General features: G+C 35.7%; 1 pseudogene; it reads right to left on the minus strand.

The window, feature by feature from the left end:
* Window positions 1-1,616: 1,616 nt before the first annotated feature.
* Window positions 1,617-2,905, minus strand: LOC100593562 (annotated as a pseudogene).
* Window positions 2,906-25,952: the final 23,047 nt, after the last annotated feature.

Consider the following 25,952-nt stretch of genomic DNA (forward strand, 5'->3'; position numbering starts at 1 on the left):
TTATACAGTTTACCTTTGATATTTTGAAATAGTTAGCATTCTAGTGTCATCATATCTTCTAACTTTCTATTCTATTAAGACTCAAAACTGTAAGCAATAAAATGACAACATATATCATCGTTAATTTCTACAATTTATTAAAAAATATAGGTCATGTCACTTTGAGGACAATGAATAATTTTTTCTGAATTTCATTAAATATACAAATAATTGTGGAATAGGAAGGGGTCAGTATTCATATTTTCTATGCTAATTTTTTCATGTTCTGTAATAATTTTTTTTCTTTGTAGTGCAAAATCTTCTTTGTAAGTGGAATTTACTATTGTTTACATTACAGTTTCTGGTTAAAGACTTAACTCATAATTGCTTGAAAAGTGAATTATACTGAAATGAGTATAGAATAACAACAATCTAAATTGAAATAATGCTTTTTGCTTTTTCTTGTAGAAAATGAATAAGCCAAAAAAACAGAATGCATTCAGATGGTTCTTAAACATTTTTTTTTTTGAGACAGAGTCTCACTCTGTCACCCAGGCTGGAGTGGAGTGGAGCAATCTCGGCTCACTGCAGTAAGTTCCACTAATTTATATTTCTGCATTATGCTTTCTATTAATTCCAGAGGATTATATTCATGCAGCAGTAGTAGGAAGCACTGATTTTTTAATGTCCATCTCTTGATAAAGCAATTTAACACCAGGAAGATTTAGTTGTGTCTTTTTCTATCATTTGATTATGTGATACTCTAATGTTAAGAAATCAAGTCTAGGTCTAGGAAATTTAGATGGATTACTTTTGATGTACAAAACATGTGAATATGTGTGTATATATATATACACACACATATATACGTATACACATATATACACACGCACATATATACGTATACACGTGTATACGCACATATATACGTATACACGTGTATACGCACATATATACGTATACACGTGTATACGCACATATATACGCACATGTATACGCACATATATACGCACATGTATACGCACATATATATGTATACACACATATATGTACACACATATATATGTATACACTATGTATGTACACACATATATATGTATACACTATGTATGTACACACATATATATGTATACACTATGTATGTACACACATATATATGTATACACTATGTATGTACACACATATATATGTATACACCTATATGTACACACTATATATGTATACACATATATGTACACACGTATATATGTATACACATATATGTACACACGTATATATGTATACACATATATGTACACACGTATATATGTATACACTATATATGTACACACGTATATATGTATACACATATATGTACACACTTATATGTGTATACACTATATATGTACACACATATATGTGTATACACATATATGTATACACATATATGTATACACACTATATATGTATATACACATATACAGGATTTTGTGTATTTTTATATATATATATATCTCCAGTAGTTGTACCTGGCTTTCAGCTATTTTTGTGTTGAAATTTCCCATTATTCATGGTTTTTCCCAAGCACAAAATCCTGAGCCATGGAATACCAGGTAATGTTACAATATAGTTGTTGCACAGTTTGATTTCCACACTGTTCAGGAATCCACAGATTTATCTGAATTTTTTCTCTCCTATAGCATTATTATTTCATCAGATATTTTAGGCAGAATATCTGTAGTCTGGGGAGTCTCAGTGTATCCAAATCCTTATAGTGACCCATGGGTTAAAATAACATAAAAAAGGCCATGGAAATTGCATCTCCATGATGATGATAATGAGCTTTATGCTCATTCTGATTGTGATTCTCAGGAAACAAATTTTTCCTGTGATGTCTCCTCACTGTCCATCCAATGTGCCTTACTTGTTCAAAAATACTAATATCTGAAACATCCCACATGGCAAGGAAGGAATCAGAGCATGAGCCGTATTCTGCTTCTTGGAGATATGGTTAATGAGAAAGTGTAGTGATGGGCAATAGCAACAAGGAACCTCTCAATGAAGATATAAAGTCCTGGAGTCCTGGAACCACAGCTTCTACAGTTTGCCATTTCCATACATGCTTTTCACAAATAATGCCAACTTTTACCATCAAAGCAATAATTACTATTTGCCAAAGAGAAACAAAAAATTCCAGCATTACACAAAGAAATTTGCCAACATGTTGGATTGGGCTCAGTTCTTCCTTAGTTCTTTATAAAATAGCAGAAGACACTACATGGCAAACAATTATGACATGTTGTTTATCATAACCAAATAAGTCTAAGTATATGAAAAGCTAATCATATATAGCAAGCAGTTCATAGATTAAAACAATGATGGCAGTGAATGGTCTGACAACTGTATACTGCAATATACCTGGTTTGCCCAAACAACAATACTTCTACCGTAGTCTATGGTAGACAGCAACATAAAGGAGGAAAATGTTTCTGCTGATCTTTGGCTTCAATAATTAGTACCAGATTTGGATAATGGTTAGTTAGATAATTGGTAAGGAATCTCATAAAGTTGCAAATGACATAGCTTTATAGAATTCTCTGCAGGTATGCACATATATTGCAATGCTGGAGTATCCAATTATCTAAATTGTAAATGAGTACCATCCAAAGAATCCTTATGGTTGGTTTTTGTAGTTTAGGTTGCATATAATGCACTAACTGTAGCAATATAACCCATAACGATAGAGGTATTGTCAACAGCAGAAACAATTCCAGCAAAAAACGAAGCCTTTGGTGTGCATTCGAACCTCCAGTTTCTGTAATCTCCATATGCATAAGGCAACCACAACCACTATGGACACCAGGTAGATGACCAGTGCTAAAGTTCGAACCCAGTGTCTCCAGTTCCTCCAGGTACAAGTGCAAAGCATGTTTTCGTACAAATCAGCTCCGAGTGGCAAGGGAAAAGAGCCTGAAGGAGATTGTAATGGGAACCCTGTCCTTTGTTTTGTCAACTCGTGTACTATGGAGAAAGAGCTGTTGCCCAATTTTACCAACAGCTTAAGCCACCTCCTTGGCCAGAGCTGTGTTTGTGCTGCTGCTACTGCTGCAACTGAGGCCACTCAGGGTGCTGCACTGCACGCTCCACTTCTGCCCCACAGCTACCCGCCGGCTGGCTATTTTCTTTGGGGACTGAGATTCCTCCCTCCGGTGTCTCTTCACCCAGTTCTGCTGGTAGATAAGGCCTCAGGATTTCCTCACTCATTTACATGGAACATCCCCTGTGATGGAACGCAAGGACCAACCAGGACTTTCAATTTAATGTTTTTATTAATGAATGCATTAGATTACAACTTGGAAGAAATCCTGTATTAGTATCTCAACTGTCCTAAGAAATGAGTTCTACAAGTTTCCATGAATAAACTTAATACTGAATCCCAAGGATACTTTACATATATTCATCATAAATGACTACCTACATTATGAGTTTTGAGAGGTTCTGAAGTGCCTACCTACCTCCAAATATCTCTCACATCAGACTGCTGTAAAAGCTAAAAGCTAAAATCTATACATTAGGACCACTGCTTTAGACAGTGTATATTTAGAAGGCCTAATATTAGTACTCAATTTTTATCAGGTAAATACATTCAGAGTACAGGACTGAAAAGAAAATTGGGAAGAAAACTTATTTTAGAAAGTTTGGAAGCAAATGATGTTGACCCTAAGGTGAAATAAGACATCCTCTGCATGAGAATGGGGCACTGGGTTACCAAGTAGCTGAAAAGCTTCTTAGTCTCTATGGGTAAAAGTAAGCTACAAAATATCAAAGAAAAGCTTGTGTAGTTTAATGATCAGGGATGACAAATAGCATAAGAAAATTTCTAGAGGGAGGTGGGTGGGTAAAAGGAAACTTTATTTGCTTCATACTGGCCGTGCCTACCCCTACTCATCACCCCAGTCTTTTGCGTATAAAGACAATTACACTTGAATTTGCTTAAGAGGAAAACAATCAGTAGCACTATGTAGCTGTGCTATTATGAAAAATCAGAGTATGGAATAAAATAATTGGAAGAAGCAACAATCTATATGAGCAAGCATCCTCTACAGGAGATAACACAGGAATAGACTTGGGGAGGAGTTTCCCAAGACTAGAGGAAGAATCACAAAGAGTTCACATGAGATGTCTTTCTTCGGAAGTGCTCAAAAGATTGTGTGAATGCAAAATACCTTGGAGGATGGCTGTCATAGTGTCCTCAGGGTCTTCATTATGAGGTGAATAAATTTTTTCTGGTTTTGTCTTGTAGTGAATTCCTTACTAGAATAGACGGTCAGGTACCCAGGCTCCTGTGTATTACTAAGGTGCCTCTATACATAAATAATACAAACTGTATATGAATGCCAAAGTGCATGATTTAATTATATCTTTAATGTCTGGTCATGTACTTGAAGTTCATGTCATTTTATTGGTTTTCTTTCCAATTTTTCCCTTGGGTTAAAGACAAGGTCTAATAATGGAAAATAATTAAATTTCCTTCAGTTGAGAATGTCAATGTGGTTGGTATTCAGAATATCAATAGGTTTTCTAAAAGGAAGAAATTAAGCATGGAACTTTTAGTAAGACAGATATTACTATATATTAAATCTGGACTAAAATTTAGATGCTACTCCTTAGCTCTTAAGGGTACTTAACATGGCAATTTTTCTACAGCATCAAGTAATGTGATTGGAGGCAAGGTGAGATAAATATAAAATCTTTTAGCCAATTGAAAGATATATCAACACAGTGATATTTTTAGTTTCAATTTTCATGATTGCATATGTGCACATGTGATTGTATGTGTGTGATGTAAATCATCCTTGCTACATTACCTGCCTCAAAATTATTAGGTTGCCTTCCTTAACTCTCACTCGTATTAGAGGTAATTCTGCTATAGGGCAGATTACCAATACAGCACTCCATCGAGTAGCACTGTTTGCTATCTCCATGGAGATATGTCGTTACCTAAAAATTTCCAAAATGCCATTAGCTGAAAATGTCCAAAATATGGATATGAAAGAAGATTAGCCAAATTTTAAAATATGTTTTCAGACACCTCCATCCAGGAAGTTGGTCCTGTTATTATTATAATAACTGGGGCAAATATATCTATGCTTTCAGAAACTAGTGTGTAATATTTAGTTCACATGATGAATTATGGCCTTTACCTGAACTCTCTTCTTTCCCTTCCCACAAAATATAATAGGATTAAAAAACACTGTATCTATTATTTTATACTGAGGAGCATTTCTTAGGTATGCTAACGAAATGATGAAATTCTTTGCTTGCAGAGTAAGATCTTTCTGGCAGACTCTAATAGTGGTGAAATAAAACAAATTGCATCAACCTGTTCAGTTTAGTATAGTAATACATATATTTTCATTTTAATCCATTTATATAAATATTGGTTTAGTATAGAAGTAGATATATTTTCATCTTAATCCATTTATATAAATATTGGCAAACTTATGTAGGTAAACATTTATTGAGTACATAATCTGTGCCAGACACTGTTCTAGATCATATATGGGAATCATTAACCTGAATATGTTTACTAGAACATTCTATTATTAATAATGTCAGAGAAAAGAGGGAATACCGTATATAGTTTTGACTCTAACAGTGAGTATATAGAACATGTAAATTTATGTATACTAAATTATTTTATGTTTAAGATGACCAAACACTTCTTTATTGCCAAAGTCAATGAGTAATTTTCAGTCTAATCTGCTTGAGCAACATGATGTATACTTGTTATGGTACCATTTACTGGCTCCTCTCTTCAAGAAAAAACTGCCCAGATGACTTCTAGAACTGTGAGCTGAGTAAATGCTTGTTGTCATAAGCTACTAAGTCTAGGGGTTATATGTCATGTAACAGCCATTAATTTCAAGTTTGGGGCTATCCTTTGTGAATAAAACTGGTATAGACATTCTTGTATGATATGGTTTGGCTCTGTGTCCCCACCTGAATCTCATGTCAAATTGTAATTCCCAACGTTGGGGGAGGGATCTAGTGGGAGGTGATTGATCATGGGGGCAGAATTCCCCCTTTCTCTTCTCATGAGACTGAGGGAGTTATCACGATATCTGTTTTTTTAAAAGTATGTAACACTACCTCCTTTACTCTCTCTCTACTGCCACCATGTGAGTATGTGCTTGCTTCTCCTTTGCCTTCCACCATGATTGTAAGTTTCCTGAGGCCCCACAACCATGGCCCCTGTACAGTACAGGAACTGTGAGTCAATTAAACATCTTTCATTTATAAATAATCCAGTTTCGGGTAGTTCTTTTTAGCAGTTTGAGAACTGACTAATACAGAGAATCAGTACTGACAGAGTGGGGTACTGCCATAAAGACACCTGAAGGTGTGGAAGTGACTTTGGAACTGAGTAAAGGGCAGTAGTTGGAACAGTTTGGAGGGACTAGAAGAAGACAGGAAGATGAGGGAAAGTTTGGAACTTCCTAGAGACTTGTTGAATGGCTGTGACCAAAATGCTGATAGTGATATGAACGGTGAAATCCAGGCTAAGGTGGTCTCAGATGGAGATGAAGAACTTATCAGGAACTGGAGTAAAGGTCAATCTTGCTATGCTTTAACAAAGAGACTGGTGGCATTGTGTCCCTGCTCTAGAGATTTGTGGCACTTTGATCTTGACATAAATGATTTAGGGTATCCAGTGGAAGAAATTTCTAAGCAACAAAGCATTCAAGATGTGGCCTGGCTGCTTCTAAAATCCTATGCTCATTTGCTTAAACAAATTACCTGAAACTAGAATTTATATTTAAAAGAGAAGTAGAGCATAAAATTTTAGAAAATTTGCAGCCCTACTATGCAGTAGAAAAGAAAAACCCATTTTCTGAGGAGGACTTCAAGGCTGCAGAAATTTGCATAAGTAAATAAGAGCTGAATGTTATTAGCCATGACAATGGATATAATGCCTCCAGGGCATTTCAGAGAACTTTGCTGCAACCTTCCCATTACAGGCCTAGAGGTGTAGGAGAAAAAAAATGGTTTTGTGGGTCGGGGCCTTGCTTCTCTGTGCAGCCTTGAGACATGGTGCCCTGTGTCCTAGCTGCTTCAGCTTCAGCCATGGCTATAAGGAGTCAAGGTACACTTCAGGCCATTGCTTCAGAGGGTGAAAACCCCAAGCCTTGGTGGTTGTCACTCAGTGTTGGGCCTGCAGGTGTGCAGAAGGCAAAAATTGAGGTTTGGGAACCTCTGCCTAGAATTCAGAGGATGTATGGAAATGCCTGATTGTCCAGGCAGAAATCTGCTGCAGGGGCAGAGCCCTCATGTAGAACCTCTGCTAGGGCAGTGCAGAGGGAAAATGGGGGTTCAGAGCTTCCACACAGAGTCCCCACTAGACCATGGCCTAGTGGAGCTGTGGGAAGAGGTCCACTGTCCCCCAGGCCCGAGAATGGTAGATTCACTGATAGCTTGCACCATGCATCTAGAGAAGCCATGGGCACTCAACACCAGCCCTTAAAGGCAGCCATGAGGGCTGTACCTAAAGACCCACAGGCCTGTAGCTGCCCAGGGCCTTGGGAGCCCACCCTTTGCATCAGTGTGGCCTGGATGTGTGACATGGGGTCAAAGGATATTATTTATAGCTTTATGACTGCCTGCTAGGTTTAGAGGTTTATTTTGCTATGGTTAAGGACCATGACCCATGGTGTAGCCTCAGGAGTTCTTGAGAACATGTGCCTAAGGTGATGGGTTACACCTTGGTTTTATACATGCTAGGGAGACAGAAGTTGCAGGCAAAAACATAAATAATATATGTAAGGTATACATATATTATACCTTAAAGTAAATAAATTATATAAATTATAAATTGGTTCAGCCCAGAAAGTTGGGACATCTTGAAGTGTTGGCTTCCAGGTCATAGGTGGATGTAAAGGTTTTCTGATTCTCCATTCTCCCTGAAGAGCTGAATTCAGCATAAAGAAATGCTTGAGTTTAGATAAGGGAGTTGTGGAAGTCATGGTTTTTATCACATACATGAAGCCTCCATGTAGCAGACTTTAGGAAGAAAAGATGGTGAATGGCCCTTATCAGACCTTAAAAGAAGTCAGAGTCTCTGGGAAAGACCTAGCAAGGGAAGAAGATTCCCTACAGAATGCAAATTTTTTCCCACAAGGGACAGATTTGCAGGGCCATTTCAGAATATGTCAAAGAAATATATTTGGGGGTAAATATTTTGATTTCCTTCAGGGACTGTTATCTGTCATATGATGCTATACCAGTTAGGTTGAAATTTGGTCATAGTATTATTGCTACAAAGAGTCTGTTTTCTCAGTCTTAAGAGCTCTGTTTTAATGTTAGTGCTGGTCCATTGTGTCTAAACACCAAAGGGAAGAGGGTATGAGTCATATCTGACTCCCCTTTCTCATTACGGCCTCAACTAATTTTTTCAGGTTTTGTTGGGCTCTCCTTGGCCAAGAGGAGTTCCATTCAGTCAGTTGGGGGCTTAGAATTTTATTTTTGGTTTATGTCTGCCATGTAATGAGAATAATAGCTAAAAGTTATTAAGTACTTCTTATGTGCCAGACACTAGTACGTGTGGTTACATGAATCCACTTAGCAAATATTCACAATAATGTGAAAGCAGGCACATTGTTTTCCTTAATTTTACAGAGGAAACAGGAACAGGGGTTTCAGTAACTTGCCCAAGATCCTGCAGATAACAATCAGCAAAATCAGGCTTTAAAGCCAGGCAGTCTGATTTCAGAGTCTGTGCTCAAAGCCATTATGGTACACTGTTCTTGATCATTTGAATTCTGGAGTTAAGCAACCCTGAGCTGGAATGGTAGCTCTACAATGTATCACTAATTCTGTCACCCTATATGTTTCTGTTTACCCATTGTTAGCAATTGTGTTTCATCTTATGGTCAATAGATGACTGAATTACTTCCAGCATCATGGCAGTGTTCCAAAAAATAATAACAAACAGCAACATAGACAAGTTGACACTTACCTCTATCATAGGAAAAATAAAGAGCTTCAATGGCAAAACTTGTCCATGTACCTCAAGCACGAGTAAGGGATTGAGACTTCCCTGGCCCAAGGTTTTGACTTATACTGCCTCCATAGTCTCATCATCAGGAGTCTTTGTTCCAGTGTAGAAGATAGCCCTTTCAGGCTCTCTGAGTCCCATATCAGTAAAAATTTTCAGTGATTGCACTGAAAACCTGGATCTGATTCTATGACCACGAATTAGTCTTCTGATTATGCTTTTGCCTCTCATTAAGGCAGAGAATGTGCTATTCTCTCAGATGCTATGTGGAAATCTATTGAGCAGGAGAGTGAAGCCTGGCTGAGGGCACACATTTTGATTAATTTTACTTGGAAATCCTATAGTAACACAATTTTATTAATCTGTAGCTTATACCCTTCTTCTTAATATATTTTAAAACCTCTTCAGCAAGGGAAGGATACAGGGAGAGAGGGAGTCTGGATCAAAACATTCTGATCTCATTAATTTGGATAAATGAGAGGGGAAAGAAAGGCAAGGAGGTATTATAGAAAAGTGAAATACACAAACAATTTTAAAATAAGTGTATTTTAAAAATGCATGTGATATCCCTAAAGGTGGGTACTATATCTATTTTTGCTCAATACTGTGTACCCAGTACCTGGCATAATGTCTGATACAGTATATGCTCAATAACTAAGTCAAATTAATGAATAAATACAAATATTATTAAGAATAGGCACCAAGCAGACATGCTTGAACTAATATATAATAAACTTATGGTGAATCATTATTAATTTTAGAATTATAAATGCTTAAGCTTTTGAAAACCTTTGTTCTATGTGATTATTAATTACTTAAATAATTAATGTGATCCATAAAGAATTCAAAATTAGTTTTTTACCATTTACAAAGAAAATTTATAAGTGAATATCCACACAATCTCTGTATAAATTATCATGTATTTCATTTTAGAAATTTGAGTTTATTGAGGAGTTAATAGTCTATTCATAACTTACAGCAAGTAGAAGTAAAAACGTGCCATTTACAACCCTTTTCAATAATAGTCTGTTTACTTTCCTTGACCAAAATAATGTCAATATAATAGTCCCTATCAGAACTACTTATTCCTAATAAAAGTTAGATGAATCAAGCCTGTGCGTAGAAAAGCATTTGCCTTTAAACTTCTTGAATGGAAGAGTTTAAGATGGTATCTAGAGAGAGACAGAATATCATACAGAATAACATTCCTGTCTGCCAAAGAAAATTATTCTAAGCAAAACTATCACTTCCACTGGCTTCTTTTTGTTCTTGAATTTCTTAATATTGGCTGAACTGCAAGTTACACTGTACTGATATGGAGGAAGGTAGGAAGTAGAAGTGTGTGAGATAAAACAACACTTTGGTCAATATGCCAATCACCTTAGTTAGATTATTTGAAAGAGGTTATTTTTGGTCAGCTGCCAGTGTAGCACGAGTCATTATATCCTGAATCTCATTCTACTTACTGTGATGACGTTTTGATTGTTTACTCTGTGCCCATCACTTTATAAATGCTTTACTGAAATATAACTCATTCAATCCTTGCAGCAACCTTGTGAAATAAGCAAAGTTTCACCCATTTCACAGATGTCAAAATCCAGGCACAGAACTTTTCAACCATACTTTTCCAAGGCCACTCAATCAGTAAGTACACAAGCTGAAATTCAAACTTGGGCTTCTGCCTACAAGTTTCCTGATCAATTTATCTAAACTGCCTTATGAACAGACTAGGGCCCTGATGAAGTGGGGTGAAGGAAAGGTGATATAAGATGATGCCAATATATTCAGGAGAACAAGAGGGCTGTTCAGGTTGTAAGCATATGGGGAAAAAAGGGTAGAGAGATGGTCAACACACTTTGTAACTTTGCTAATGACCAACCCTGTTTATCATTATTTGTAAATTTTATCATTTGTCAAAGATGTTTTTCACATGTTTATTCTTCGCATTAATTTTCAAAAATTATAATGTCAGATATTCATGAGCTATTAAAACACCACTAAAAAATCGTAGCCTTCTGTTGATACTTAGAAATTTACATCGTTATACATTTCAAGAAATGGTATGCCAGAGGAAAGATACATTCATCAATTAGAATTTGTCACTTTTTTTTTTTTTTTTGAGACAGAGTTTCACTCTGTCGCCCAGGCTGGAGTGCAGTGGCAGGATCTCAGCTCACTGCAACCTCCATCTCCCAGGTTCAAGAGATTCTTCTGTCTCAGCCTCCTGAGTAGCTGAGACTACAGGTGTAAGCCCCCATGCCTGGTTAATGTTTGTATTTTTAGTAGAGACGGGGTTTTACCATATTGACCAGGCTGGTCTCGCACTCTTGATTTCATGATCCGCCTGCCTTGGCCTCCCAAAGTTCTGGGATTACAGGCATGAGCCTCCGCACCTGGCCATATTTATTTTTTAAAATATATAAAAATAAAAGTGACAATCTAATTTATGTGGTAGATTGTTTATCAGGTTTTTTTTTAGGTATAGAAATCAGATTTTATGATAGAAAAACAAGAAACAGATCTTTAGTACACATAATCTGATTAAAACACCAGTAATTTTCTAGGCCCAGAAATAACACGTAATTTAATATCATACAACTTAACGACACTCAACCACTGACTGTGCAAAACAGCATACCAAGCACAGTGATGTAAATGTGATACTATGTACCTACAGAGAAACCTTATAAACAAAGGGAATCAGGTATTTCAAAAATAAAAAACCTTCAGAAAATCTGTCTTATAATCAAGCTCTTGGCTACTCTTTACTTTTAACATTAAATGTAAATAACCAGATTTAATTATCTTTATATACACACACACACACACACGAATTAAGCTCATTTTGCTGAGTACTCACTAACAATATATATTTAAAGGCTTTGCACTTTTTTTTTTTTCGAGACAGAGTCTTACTCTGTTGCCCAGGCTGCAGTACAGTGACGTGATCTCGGCTAATTGCAACCTCCACCTCCTGGATTAAAGCGATTCTTGTGCCTCAGCCTTCCAAGTATAAGTATATGGGATTACAGACATGTGCCACCATGCCTAGCTAATTTTTGTATTTTCAGTAGAGGTGAGGTTTCATCATATTGGCCAGACTGGTCTCAAACTCTCGGCTTCAAGTGATCTCCCTGCCTCAGCCTCCCAAAGTGCTGAGATTACAGGTGTCGGCCATTGCACCTGGTGAATGCTTTTGTTTAAAAAGCAAAACACTAGTAGTCTATAATAGTAGTTGTCAAGCTATCCATGTAGCAGGACCAAATTTACTATTTCCAATCTGTTGCAAAGTTATGTTTTGTAAAATAAAATAAAAAGGAATTAATTTAAAAATTAAAACAGAAAATAATACAGAATAAAATTCCAAATATTTTATCGTTACATTCAATACATGTAAAATTACTGTGTGATCGTTTTAAATGTTTTTATTCAATTTTTATAGTTACTCGGCTGCCAGTTGATAATAGTTGGCAGATCAGCACTGGCTCCCACATCAAACTTTGAGTAAAACTTCTCTAGAGTACTCAGTAGTAGCCCTAAATATAAGTACACCAATTTAAAGACAGATTCTGTCACAGATAACAGCAGCGAAACTTTTTATTTGTTTAGAATCAAATAGTACTAGCAAAACAGACATAGTAGCAGATTAACACATTATATTGTTTTTTGTTTTCTAAATTACTTTGGTTGACCAAAGCCTTCTGTCTGATTGACAAATAGGGATAGAAATACATTTGACTCACTGGAAGGGAATAGACTTGGGATCCATTGAAATATTTTAATTTTATTCAGAATTGAGACAAGGCCTCTTATATAATTAACCCTGACAATAAAAGAGGAAGTGAAACTTCAATTCATGAAATTACTTTTCTTTTTTTTATAGGAATAGTCATTGTTCACTATTCAACCGTTACAAATACAATGTTAAAAAGTGGAACAAAATTGGAATCATCTGACAATGTTAGCTATGTTCATGACAATTAATGAAGTGATTGATTTTGTGGCTGTATTTTGGTAATGATGTAAGTTGCAAAGTAGAAATTAAAGTGTCAAAAATGAATTTCACATTTATCTGGAAGAATAATAAAATTTGGTCTTTTTTCCCTTTGTATCCATGTATTGAATTATTCTGCATGACATTTCAGGGCCAAATCATCAGCCAATTCTTAATTTCATATCAATTCAGATGATACAAATAATTGAATATAGAGTATCAGAACTGAAATGAAAAACTAAGGCAAATAATTATGAGTGATAGTTTAGTTAATATGGAAGAAAATATAAGTGCTAGCTTGGTTCGTGAGAGAACACCAAAATGTGAGTTGAAAATTATTCCCAGTAAGAAAAATAGCAATGATTGGTGACAAGAAAGAAACTGGACAGGCTGAATACTTTAATTCCAAATTACAATTAATGTATCGATATAGATTTATTGAATGTTCACTATATATGAGGCACTGTTTTGGTTATTGGGAATATGGCGATAAAGAAGATGATAGTTCTTTTAGAGCTTAAATTAAATGAGGATATTTGTGGAAAGAGTTCCTTCTTGTAAAATATTTTATAGATTTTAAGACACGTATTTTTCACATTTTACCATCTCAAATCATAATTCTTCTTAATAACTGAAGGGATCTTATAAGCTTTTTTACAGGAGGCAGCTGTGAAAAAAATTGACATTGTCTCATTACCTCATCATCTGTACATGTGTGAACTTCATCTTAGTCTTTCATGTTGCCCTAAATTTAACAAAATTATGTGCATTGTTTGATGAAAGCCTCATCCATTAAGGGAAGGTAATTTGCAAACAGGATAGAGCTTCCCAATGAATTAGGAAGACAAAAGAGTTTGCCTCAAAACAGAAACAGATTCCCTTGGACTCAGGTAAAGAAAGAGAAAGAGGTTGGATGGTTAACAAGCCACCTAAAATAGAAGTCTAGAATCCCTTGGTAAATCACCAGGGCTGTTAATTCTTGATACAGTTGTAGATATAATTTTAACAGTAAAAATAAACTTGCTGGAAAGCACAGTGACTTAGTCTTTATTCTTGATGGCTGAGTGCACAACTTGAGCTCTTCAGCATTTCGGTCAACAAAATATTTAGGGAATATTTTAGGTAGAAACGTGGATTGGTTGTCAACTGAAAAACTTTTGTTTACACTTTTTGGTTAAAATAAAGGCAGTACCAACATTACAACTTGCATATTGCAGCACTATTCACGATAGCAAAAACTTGGAAACAACCCAAATGTCCATCAATGGCAGACTGGATTAAGAAAATGTGGCACATATACACCTTAAAATACTATGCAGCCATAAAAAAGGATGAATTCATATCCTTTGCAGGGACATGGATGAAGCTGGAAACCATCATTCTCAGCAAACTATCACTAGGACAGAAAACCAAACACCACATGTTCTCACTCATAGGTGGGAGCTGAACAATGAGAACACATGGACGCAGGGCAGGGAGCATCACACACCGGGTCCTGTCAGAGGATGGGGGCTTGGGGGAGGGATAGCATTAGGAGAAATACCTAATGCAAATGACAAGTTGATGGGTGCAGCAAACCAACGTGGCACATGTATACCTATGTAACAAACCTGCATGTTGTGCATATGTACCCTAGAACTTACAGTATAATAATTAAAAAAAATCCTTGCATAATTAGTATTGGAGTCTTAGACAAAGTCATGGCGATAATAAAGGAACATCTTATAATGCCACATTAACCACATTCTGGAAGTCACAGAGAATAGTATTGTGTGATAAAATATGGACTTTAGACTTTGAAAATCTAAAGTCAAACATGACTAAAAAGAGGTCTCCCCGGATATAAAATTAACATAAAAAGTGAATTGTCTTTCTATATACTAGCAATGAATGCAAGGAAAAATCAAAATTAAAAATACAATGCATTAATAACCACTCAGAGAAAAAATGAAATGTTTAGTTATAAATCTAACAAAACATGTGTAAGACACGTATATTGAAAGCTATAATACTGATGAAATATATCAAAGGTGGTATAGATAAAAATTGACATATAAACCAGGTTCACAGATTGGAAGACTCAACTTGGTAAATATATCAGTTCTCACTAAATTGATAAACAGGGTTAACCTAATGCTACTGACACCCCGGAAAGATACTCTGTAGTTATGGATAAGATTACTTGGAAAGTCATATGGAGAGAAAAATACACTAGGATTGATGAAATAATTTTGAAAAGGAAGAATAAAGTGGGAGGAGTCAGTCTATCTAATTACAAAACTTACTGCAAAACTTATTATATAATTATTATTTTTAGAGGGGACAGACACATAGAATGGAACCAAACAGAAGAGAAATAGAACTACATGTATATATATTTGATTTTTGGCATAGGCACAAATGTGATTCAATGGTGGAATGATAAACTTTTTAACAAATGGTGATGAAACACGCGCATACCAATAGGCAAAAATTGACCTTAAACTAAATCTCTCACTTAATTAAAAACTTAACCCAGAATGCATCATTGACTTAAATATAAAACTTCAAAATATAAAACTATTAGAAGTAAACACAGGATAAAATCTTTGGAATATAGGGCTAAGCAAAAAAGTATTTAAACATGACACCAGAAAAAATGACACATAATTTTTGGAAATGATAAATTGGACTTCATCACAAGTTAAACCTTTTGGTCTGCAGACACCTCTATTAAGGGGAAGAAAAGACAAGCTGCAGACTGGGAGAAAGTATTTGCAAACTATCTTTACATTTAAAATTCATAAATACCTCAAGGTACAGTATACATTCAACAATAAAAGCTAGAAATGGACAAAAGACATGAAAAACATTTCACAGAAGAGTATTTGCACATGGCACATAAGCGATGAAACACGTTTAATATCATGAGTCATTAGAGAAATGCAGATTAAAACCACAAGAGATATCACTACACACCTATTAGACAGCTAAAATAGAAAATAGTGGCAATACCAAATGCTGCGGCAGCTTATGTACCTCTGATACCTTGTTAGTAGGAATGTAAAATAGTACAACCACTCCTGAAAATTGTTTTGTCAGTTTTTTAAAAAACTGAACACACATTTACCATATGACCTAACAATTGCCTTCTTGAGCATTTATCCCAGATAAATGAAAACTTATGTCCACACAGAGACCTGTACATGTTTGTTCGTATTTGTATCAGCCTAAACTGGAAACAAAATGTTATATAATAGATAAGTAGTGAATCAAACTTTGACACAACCGTATCATGGAATATTATTCAGCAATAATGAACAAACTATTGGTACTTGCAACAACTTAAATGGATCTCAGGGGCATGATGCTGCATAAATTAAAGCAATTATCAAAGCGTTACATGTAGTATGATTTTTTTATTTAAATAATATTATTTATTGAAAGAAGTTTATTTACATTCCTCAAAATGGCAATCACTTATGGTGATAGAATAGCTCTATATTTTGATTGTGGTTGTGATTACATGACCCTATACATGTAATATATGGAAACTGTATACACATTGTATGAATGTCCGTTTTCTCGATTCAATAGAGTACTACAGCTGTGCAAGATGTCACCATTTGGTGAGAGCTGAATGAAGATTAAATAGAAACCATCTGTAATAGTTTGGCAACTTTTTGTGAATCTTTAATTATTCAAAATAGCAAGTTAATGAAGAAGAGATAAAATGTCTCTAAATGCGAATAAATTTGAGAAATGCCTTACCAAAGAGGAAAGACTTGATTATCATCCTAATATCTGTGTAGAAAATTAGACTTAAAATTCATTGTCATGTGAAGAGGCAATCACAGAGTATAGATGTTGGGGAAAAAATGTAGGGGAAAAAGGTATTATAAAAGTATTTCAGAGAGTTTTTAATTTAAAAAATTATGTTTCTGGATTTTTTGAAGTTTGAGGTATTTGTCAGCTTTAAATTTTTATTTTCATTTTTTCTTGCTGAAAATGTATTCACTTTTGTACCTAATTTTGTGTTTATAATTTTGAGCTCAATTTTTGTAAGTCCTTCATTTTGTGGAAGTTTCAGGTCCCACAATAAGTGGATCAGTTTATGACTGCAATTGGAATCTCTCAATATCACCCCCACTCCAAAACCCAACCTCACTCCAAGCTAGTAGGTCCTAAGCCCAGTATTTTGTGCAGGGAGTTTTATATTTAAGCTACCTCTTGAATTTCAACAATAGGCTCTCTTCTGTTGACCAGGAGAAAATGTAAGAGGCGAAGTAACACTCTCTAATTCAGTGAATGACTGGAGGTCTGAAAATTGCTAGAAAATAGAGGAAGCCTGGTACTTGATAACAGGTGATATTTTAGGGAGATGGTGTTTTCTGAAAATTCAGGGAGGGAGACAAGTTTAAAGAGATAAGTATCAACAGAAGAATAGAAGTGGAAGATTAGAGAAAGTTAGGCACTGCTTTTTAATATTCTACAGAGATTCAAGGAGACAGGATAATTAGATGGGGAAGGAAAAGAAGATTCCCCTTTTCTTTCCAGCACCCTTCAATACATGTAATTCACAAACATACACACACATTTGCATATAACTTGAAAGTAGCTCTTTTGTGTAAATTACAACTTCACTTAGTTCAGTTGGTCTGTGTCCCTTTTGAAGAATTTTGGCTCAAAGAAGTCCAAACAATATCAAGAATCTGGTACCTGGAATGTCTGAACACTAACTCCAAATGGTTATTGAAGGCATCAAATCCCAATCATTGTAGGATTGTTATGTGTGTTGTATTTAATACAAATTGCTGATGATGACTCACTTTTGTTTCATGTATGACCTATCCTACCTGCAGATATTACTATTCTTTGAGGTGATATAGTAAAGACTCAATAGATCTAAATCCGAGTTGTCAAAATTTTTGTGATACAGAAGGTAGGAACTAATGGGTAAAGAAGGTTTTTAAAAAATTATTAATGCAACACTAATGCCTTATTGCAAGACCATAAAAAGAAGAATGAAAATAGATTTTACTGGGATAAGAATAAATTCTAAGACTACTTCCAATTTATTTTTACACCTCAGTGCTATTTATATTTATAATTAAGAGGTAGCTTAAATGTAAAATTCTGGCTGGGTGTGGTGGCTCATGCCTGTAATCCCAGAACTTTAGGAGGTCGAGGCGGGTGGATCACCTGAGGTCAGGAGTTCAAGACCAGCCTGGCCAAAATGGTGAAACCTCATCACTACTAAAAATACAACAATTAGCCGGGCATGGTGGCAGGCACCTGTAATCCCAGCTACCAGGGAGGCTGAGGCAGGAGAATTGCTTGAACCTGGGAGGCGGAGGTTGTAGTGAGCCGATATCACACCACTGCACTCCAGCCTGGGAGACAGAGTGAGACTACATCTTAAAAAATAAATAAATAAAAATAAAAGTAAATAAATAAAATTTCATGCACAAAGATAGTCCACACTGGGATAGTAGTACATGTCTGTGTTTGATGAAACTATTAGCTATTCTTATTAATTTTCATATCACCATTTTATACGTAAGAAAAATGAGGTTCAGAATATTGAAGCATTTTTCCTAAATAACGTTCCTAGTTTTATTATGTAATTTTTATCAACAAGAACAATATGTGTATTATCATCATGTTACAGGAAATATTCTCTGCTGTTGTCTGACTCAAATAATGGCTCTTCAAATTGTGAGGGCAAATTAAAAAACCTTTCAGATGAATCAGCTTAAAATGTTCTTTGCATTTGTATGTTCTGTGTCTATTTGCAACAGAACTAGAAGGGAAATAGTTTGCTGTGTGGACAAAAGACCTGGTAGAATTGAGTGGAAGCTTTGTGATTGATACAGAATAAGGGCTAGAGCACAGCACACTAGGATGAGTACTAGATTCAGAGTCCAGAGCTTTTGTGTTTAACTCCATCTCTAACTCTAGCTACGTAGTTGGTTTTTGCTCTGTTTTGTTTTCCTTTTAGATGCTCAATTTTTGATCTGTAAATTGATTGTATTTGAAGAAAATGATCACTGAAGAAGGTCACTTTAATAGTACTATTTGATGAGAATAAACCTACCTTGTTGAGTAATCCTAAAGTTAGTACTGTATTATTCTTATAAAATAAGCAGCTGGAATATTTTAATAGTAACAAATGCATGACTGAATTCTCTAGATAGTGCTCTCTGAAAATTTATGGCCTTCTGGGACAAGTTTTCTTAGGAATCATGTTCAATAGTAAGGTATGATGATTATAGAATTTTTAAGAAATATAAAATGTGAAGAGGCAAGATATAAAAGAGAAACAGGAAGAAAGCCAAGGTCATAAAATGATTTGAACATGAAAGCAAAATTATGAGATCGGCTATGAAGGTCAGTCACCAAGGTAGTAAGGAGTGAGGTAAAGAGCTCTAAAGCTGGAACTATTTAGGCAACTGAGATCCCATTTACCCAAGTGCATTTTCTGAAAGGTGCTATGCTGGGTTGGAAGAGCCAATAGGATCTAGGAGTTGGTCATACTGCTCTCTTTGGAGCATTCTCAGCTACAAGACCCAAAGCCCTGCTTTGCTTTCGTCATGAGATGCTCTTCAAATAACCAGCCTATGTAACGGTAAGTAATAAAATGTTCAGTCCTGTGCCTCTGGACATTATTACAATAAAAAAGAAGGTGACACTAATGACTATAAATCCCTAAAGAAAATATTTTCAATGGATGATGAAATTACACATTCTCATAGTCTCCCAATTATCCAAAGCTGCATGTGGACATTTTTGGTAGGCATTCTGGTAGCTTCCATTCTTTAAGCATATCTAGCTGTAGGAAATTGGGTTTTATTGTTGTTGTTGCACACCAATTTTTCAACTTATTTTCAAATTAGGCCATTGGGAAGGTAAGTAAGAATGTTTGGCTAGGATAGATAGATAGCTTTATATCAAAGAACTTACTTTGTGTTGTTATTTCTACTTTATTAACAGCGCTTTCAGAAAAAAAATACATCATTGTGTATTTTAATAATATTTCTAATTCTCCAAGATAAACTGAAAGAAAATATTATACAAAGATTATAAATAATACATTGTATCAATTAAATTGAACAGGGAAATGAAGATTTAGAAGATAAAACATTTAAGCATTTAAGGGGTAATGTACAAAAAAAACAAAGTATTTTCAGGGTGCAGATTACCAAAAACTCATTTTACTACAGAATAACCTCACCAAAACAGAGGGAGTTACCCTTCAAGACTTTAATGAAGATAATTTTGTCAAGGCCATTAGCTGCTCAATAGTGTTTTATAAGACCTATAAAAGAATTGCACCTGGATTCTCTCATAATTGTTTGTATATCAGGAAAAGGGAAATGGTGTGCAGATTGGTTACCAATTATATTAAAATATTAGTTACAGCACTTGCAAAAGTTTTTGAGTCATAATATCAGGCAGAAAACAGATTCACAGTCATCTGTTATAAATTCTAGTTTCACAACAGGCACAGATGCATCAGTTCGTGCCGAATTATATTCTTCCATGTGAGATATAAAATACTTCAGGGTTTCTATAATACACACTCATTAAAACAGTTAAGATAAAATTTTAAAACTCTTTCTACCAGGGCTAATGTTAATATAGATACTAATTGCTCTGATAGGCCTTTGGGACTTTACCAAAGTGCCATTCTTTTTGGCTTACCTAGATTCTGTAGCCACAATTACTTCCTGACAATGAAACTTCTACTGGAAACCCATTTTTTATACTTGAGAATGAATTTGGATAGTTGTAACGAGAAATAAGAATAACTGGCCAGGTGCGGTGGCTCACGCTTGTAATTCCAGCACTTTGGGAGGCAGAGGAGGGCTGATCACGAGGTCAGGAGATCGAGACCACGGTGAAACCCCGTCTCTACTAAAAATACAAAAAATTAGCCGGGCATGGTGGCGGGCGCCTGTAGTCCCAGCTACTCTGAGAGGCTGAGGCAGGAGAATGGCGTGAACCCGGGAGGCGGAGCTTGCAGTGAGCCGAGATTGCGCCACTGCACTCCAGCCTGGGCGACAGCGAGACTCCGTCTCAAAAAAAAAAAAAAAAAAAAGAGCATTAATAGCTGTACATTCTTTAATTCGAACATTTCTCTAATTTTGGGAGGTGTCTGTTTACAAATGAGAAAATTTTAGCACATGGGTGGCACACAATATAGTAACCTTCTGGCGCTCAATCCTCTAACATATTTAAATTAAAAATTCAATTCCAAAATCAGATACTGTTAAGCTTTATAAGGTGTTTTGGTTTGTTTTTCTTTCAAAAAAAAAAATAGGAGAGATGAAGATGGCTGTTTTAGTTTAAACTAATCTGTGTGTGTACTTTTACTCTTACCTGTGGCTATGTGACTAATTATAATTTTATATTTTTTACCTTGATAGATAGATATCATGTGCATTGATGTTTCCTTATGCCTAAGATATTTTTTGTTACAAAATATAATTCTGAAAGTTCTTTTGGGGTTTCTAGCATACTTCAATGAGTCATTTAAGTGGTTGTGGAAAAGTTGGTAACAATAACATAGACCCACAGAGGTTAATTCACTTATTTGTCTCAGGCTATGTCAGCCATTTAGACTCGGCAAATGGGGTTTAAACTAGTATTGGCTTTCAGTTCAGAAATAAAATTATGGCTCTTTGAACCGGAAAAAGACATATGAATAGGGCAGTATAAGGGAAATAAGATTTGACCAAACAGGCTCCTAGGAAAGATAAAAGATGTGCTAGATATTGGAGCCACGTGACTTTCAAAGGGTTTTAGCTCACACTTAAATTTATAACAATAAGAAATTGAGCTTCGCTCATGGGTAGAAGCAACCTGGTAAATAAGCAGCCAGCCATCAACTGAGGGTAAGAACAAATGGGCCAGGGGAAAGAGTAGACCTTTCAGGGCCACGATCTAAAAGGTTTCTAAGAAATATGAATGTGCCAAAAACTATCTAGGGTAGGATATTCTGAATCTTAGGAGAGAAATCTCTGGCAGCAAAGCAGAAGTTTGGTAAAACAGGAATGGTGGTAGAACTTTCTAGGGTGGAAGCCGCGGAGGCATCTAGGAGGGGAAAGTGAAGAACCCTTAGAAAAAGACTAAGTAGCTGAAACCTAATATTGATTGTGTATTAGCCTAGTGTGTTAGGTGTTGTGCTAGGCATTTATAAGCATTATTTTGCTTAATTATAAAACAACATAGTAAGCATTATCTTTGTTTTACATTTAGGAAACTAAGTTGACAGTCGTTACGGGATTTGCCCCAAAGCATATAGTTGATAAATGGCAGAGACATGATTCAGATGGTTTAAATTCAAAGCTTTTCACTATACTTTTCTGTTACTGAGGTGTATTGGATTCTTTCAGCCTATGGGAACAAAGGAAGCAGACACAAATGCCCTGGGCCTGACCAGACAGAAAACCAGTGAGGTTCCTTAATAGAGAACTTAATGGTTTTATACTATACATTTTGTTGTAGAAATAATGACACTAGTCAAAAGATGTTGTATGAACTTGATAATTAGGTAAAGCTGTATTTTAGGGACAGTATTCCAGAAAAATACCAATTATATCCATAAAGGTGTGTCTATGATAAATCTCCTTAGATTGCCTGCAGTGGGTATCTGCCCTTCAGAATTGTCTGCTTTGTTAGCATTCTCCAATTTTGAAAGTGTCTTGGAGCCTGGAAAGGAAATCCTTTTCAGTGTACACACTAATACTTTGCTGATGTCAGGATGATCTGAGAGAAGTCACCTTTACTTTGAATGATGCTTAATATCAGTTTGAAAGAGCAGCACTCTATTTTCATGTTGAAATATCTGATAGGTAATATCAGAGGGAGAATTTAGAGAAAGAAACTGGACAAACTGTTCTTAGAGTCTTCTAAATTAAGCTTTCACAATGTTATTTCATTAGTAGGTTTAACATTAATTTGAAATTTAGACCACAGTAAAGACAGAAATTGCATGCCAGAATTCACCAGAAATTTTCTTTAAATTATTCACACCTCAGTTGCTGTTTGTCTATTAACAGAATTATCTACAGTTGTAGCCTTTCAGGTTTGCTTTTGACTCCAATGATATTCAATTAAATCTGGAAAAGATTTTCATTCTAATGCAAATTTGAAACCAACAAAAATTTAAAAAATATAAACAGGAAAAAATAAGCACTGTGTATTAATACAATGCTGAATATGTTAGTTAAACATGATTTAATAATAGGAAAAGCACAGACTACTTATGTTACATAGGAGATATGTGACTTTGACCAAAATCCCTAAATTCTCTTTTTTACATTTTTTTTTTTTTTTTTTTTTGAGATGGGGCCTCGCTCTGTCGCCCAGGCTGGAGTGTAGTGGTGCAATCTCGGCTCACTGTAAGCTCTGCCTCCCGGGTTCACGCCATTCTCCTGCCTCAGCCTCTCGAGTAGCTGGGACTACAGACGCCCGCCACCACGCCCGGCTAATTTTTTGTATTTTTAGTAGAGACGGGGTTTCACCATGTTAGCCAGGATGGTCTCGAGCTCCCCTCGTGATGTGCCCCCCTCGGCCTCCCAAAGTGCTGGGATTACAGGCGTGAGCCACCGTGCCCGGCCTTAAATTTTTATTTTAAGTTCTGGGATACATGTGCAGGACATGCAGATTTGTTACATAGGTAAACGTGTGTCATGGTGGTTTGCTGCACCTATCAACTAATCACCTAGGTATTAAGCCTTTCACGGATTAACTATTTTTTCTGATGCTCTCCCTCCCCCTTTCCCTCCCCAACAAGCCCCAGTATGTGTTGTTCCCCTCCCTGTGTCCATATGTTCTCATTGTTCAGCTCCCACTTATAAGTCACAATATGCAGTGCTTGATTTTCTGTTCCTGCATTAGTTTGCTGAGGATAATGGCTTCCAGCTCCATCCACGCCCTGACAAAGGGCATGATTTCATTCCTTTTTATGGCTGCATAGTATTCCATGGTGTATAGTACCACATTTTATTTAGTCTATCATTGATGAGCATTTGGGTTGATTCAATTTCTTTGCTATTGTGAATAGTGCTACAGTGAACATATGTCTTCATGTATTTTATAATAGAATGATTTATATTCCTTTGAGTATATACCCAGTAAAAGGATTGCTGGGTCAAATGGTATTTCTGGTTCTAGGTCTTCGAGGAATTGCCATACTGTCTTTCACAATGGTTGAACCAATTTACATTCCCATCAAGTGTAAAAGCATCCCTATTTCTTCATAGCCTTGCCAGCATCCGTTGTTTTTTGACATTTTAATAATCACCATTCTGACTGGCATGAGATGGTATCTCATTGTAGTTTTGATTTGCATTTTTCTAATGATCAGTGATGTTGAGCTTTTATTCTTATGTATGTTGGCTGTATAAATGTCTTCTTTTGAGAAGCGTCTGTTCATGTTCTTTGCCCACTTTTTAATGTTTTTTTTTTTTTGTAAATTTGTTAAAGTTCCTTGTAGGTTCTGGATATTAGACCTTTTTCAGATGGGTAGATTGCAAAAAATTTATCCTATTTTGTAGGTTGTCTCTTCACATTATTGATAGTTTCTTTTGCTGTGCAGAAGTACTTTAGTTTAATTAGATCCTATTTGTCAATTTTTGCTTTTTTTGCAATTGCTTTTAGCATTTTCAGAATGAAATCTTTGCCCATGCCTATGTCCTGAATGGTATGACCTGGATTTTCTTCTAGGGTTTTTATAATTTTGAGTTTTACATTTAAGTCTTTAATCCATCTTGAGTTAATTTTTCTGTAAGGTGTAAGGAAGGGGTCCAGTTTCAACTTCCTGCATATGGCTAGCCAATTTTCCCAGCACCATTTATTAAATAGGGAATCTTTCCCCATTGCTTGTTTTTGTCACGTTTGTCAATGATCAGATGGTTGCAAATGTGTGGTCTTATTTCTGAGATCTCTATTCTGTTCCATTGGCCTATGTGTCTGTTTTAGTACCAGTACCATGCTGTTTTGGTCACTGTAGCCTTGTAGTATAGTTTGAAGTCAGGTAGCATGATGCCTCCAGCTTTGCTCTTTTGGCTTAGGATTGTGTTGACTATACAAGCTCTTTTGTGGTTCTGTATGAATTGTAAAGTATTTTTTTTCTATTTATGTGAAGACTGTCAATGGTAGTTTGATGGGAATAGCATTGAATCTGTAAATTACTTTGGGCATTATGGCCATTTTCATGATATTGATTCTTCCTATCCATGAGCATGAAATGTTTTTCCATTTGTTTGTGTCCTCTCTGATTTCCTTGAGCAGTGTTTTGTAGTTCTCCTTGAAGAGGTCCTTCACACCCTCTGTTAGCTGTATTCTTAGGTATTTTATTCTCTTTGTAGCAATTGTGAAGGGGAGTTCATTCATGATATGACTCTTGGCTTGTCTATTGTTGGTGTATAGGCATGCTTGTGATTTTTGCACTTTGATTTTGTATCCTGAGACTGCTGAAGTTGCTTATCAGCTTACAAAGCTGGGCTGAGACAGTGGGTTTTTCTAGATATAGGATCATGTCATCTGCAAACAGAGACAGTTTGACGTCCTCTTTTCTTATTTGAATACCCTTTATTTCTTTCTCTTGCCTGATTTCCCTGTACAGAACTTCCAATAATATGTTGAATAGGAGTGGTGAGAAAGGACATCCTTTTCTTGTGCCGGTTTTCAAGGGGAATGCTTCCAGCTTTTGCCCATTCAGTATGATATTGGCTGTGGGTGTGCCATAAATGGTTCTTATTATTTTTAGGCATGTTTCATCAACACCTACTTTATTGAGAGTGTGTAACATGAAGGGATGTTGATTTTTATCGAAGACCTTTTCTGAATCTCTTGAATAATCATGTGGTTTTGTCTTTAGTTCTGTTTATGTGATAAATTAGGTTTATTGATTTGCATATGTTCAACCAACCTTGCATCCTGGAGATAATGCTGACT

Source organism: Nomascus leucogenys, chromosome X (assembly GCF_006542625.1).
Source record: "Nomascus leucogenys isolate Asia chromosome X, Asia_NLE_v1, whole genome shotgun sequence".
Classification (NCBI taxonomy): Eukaryota; Metazoa; Chordata; class Mammalia; order Primates; family Hylobatidae; genus Nomascus; species Nomascus leucogenys.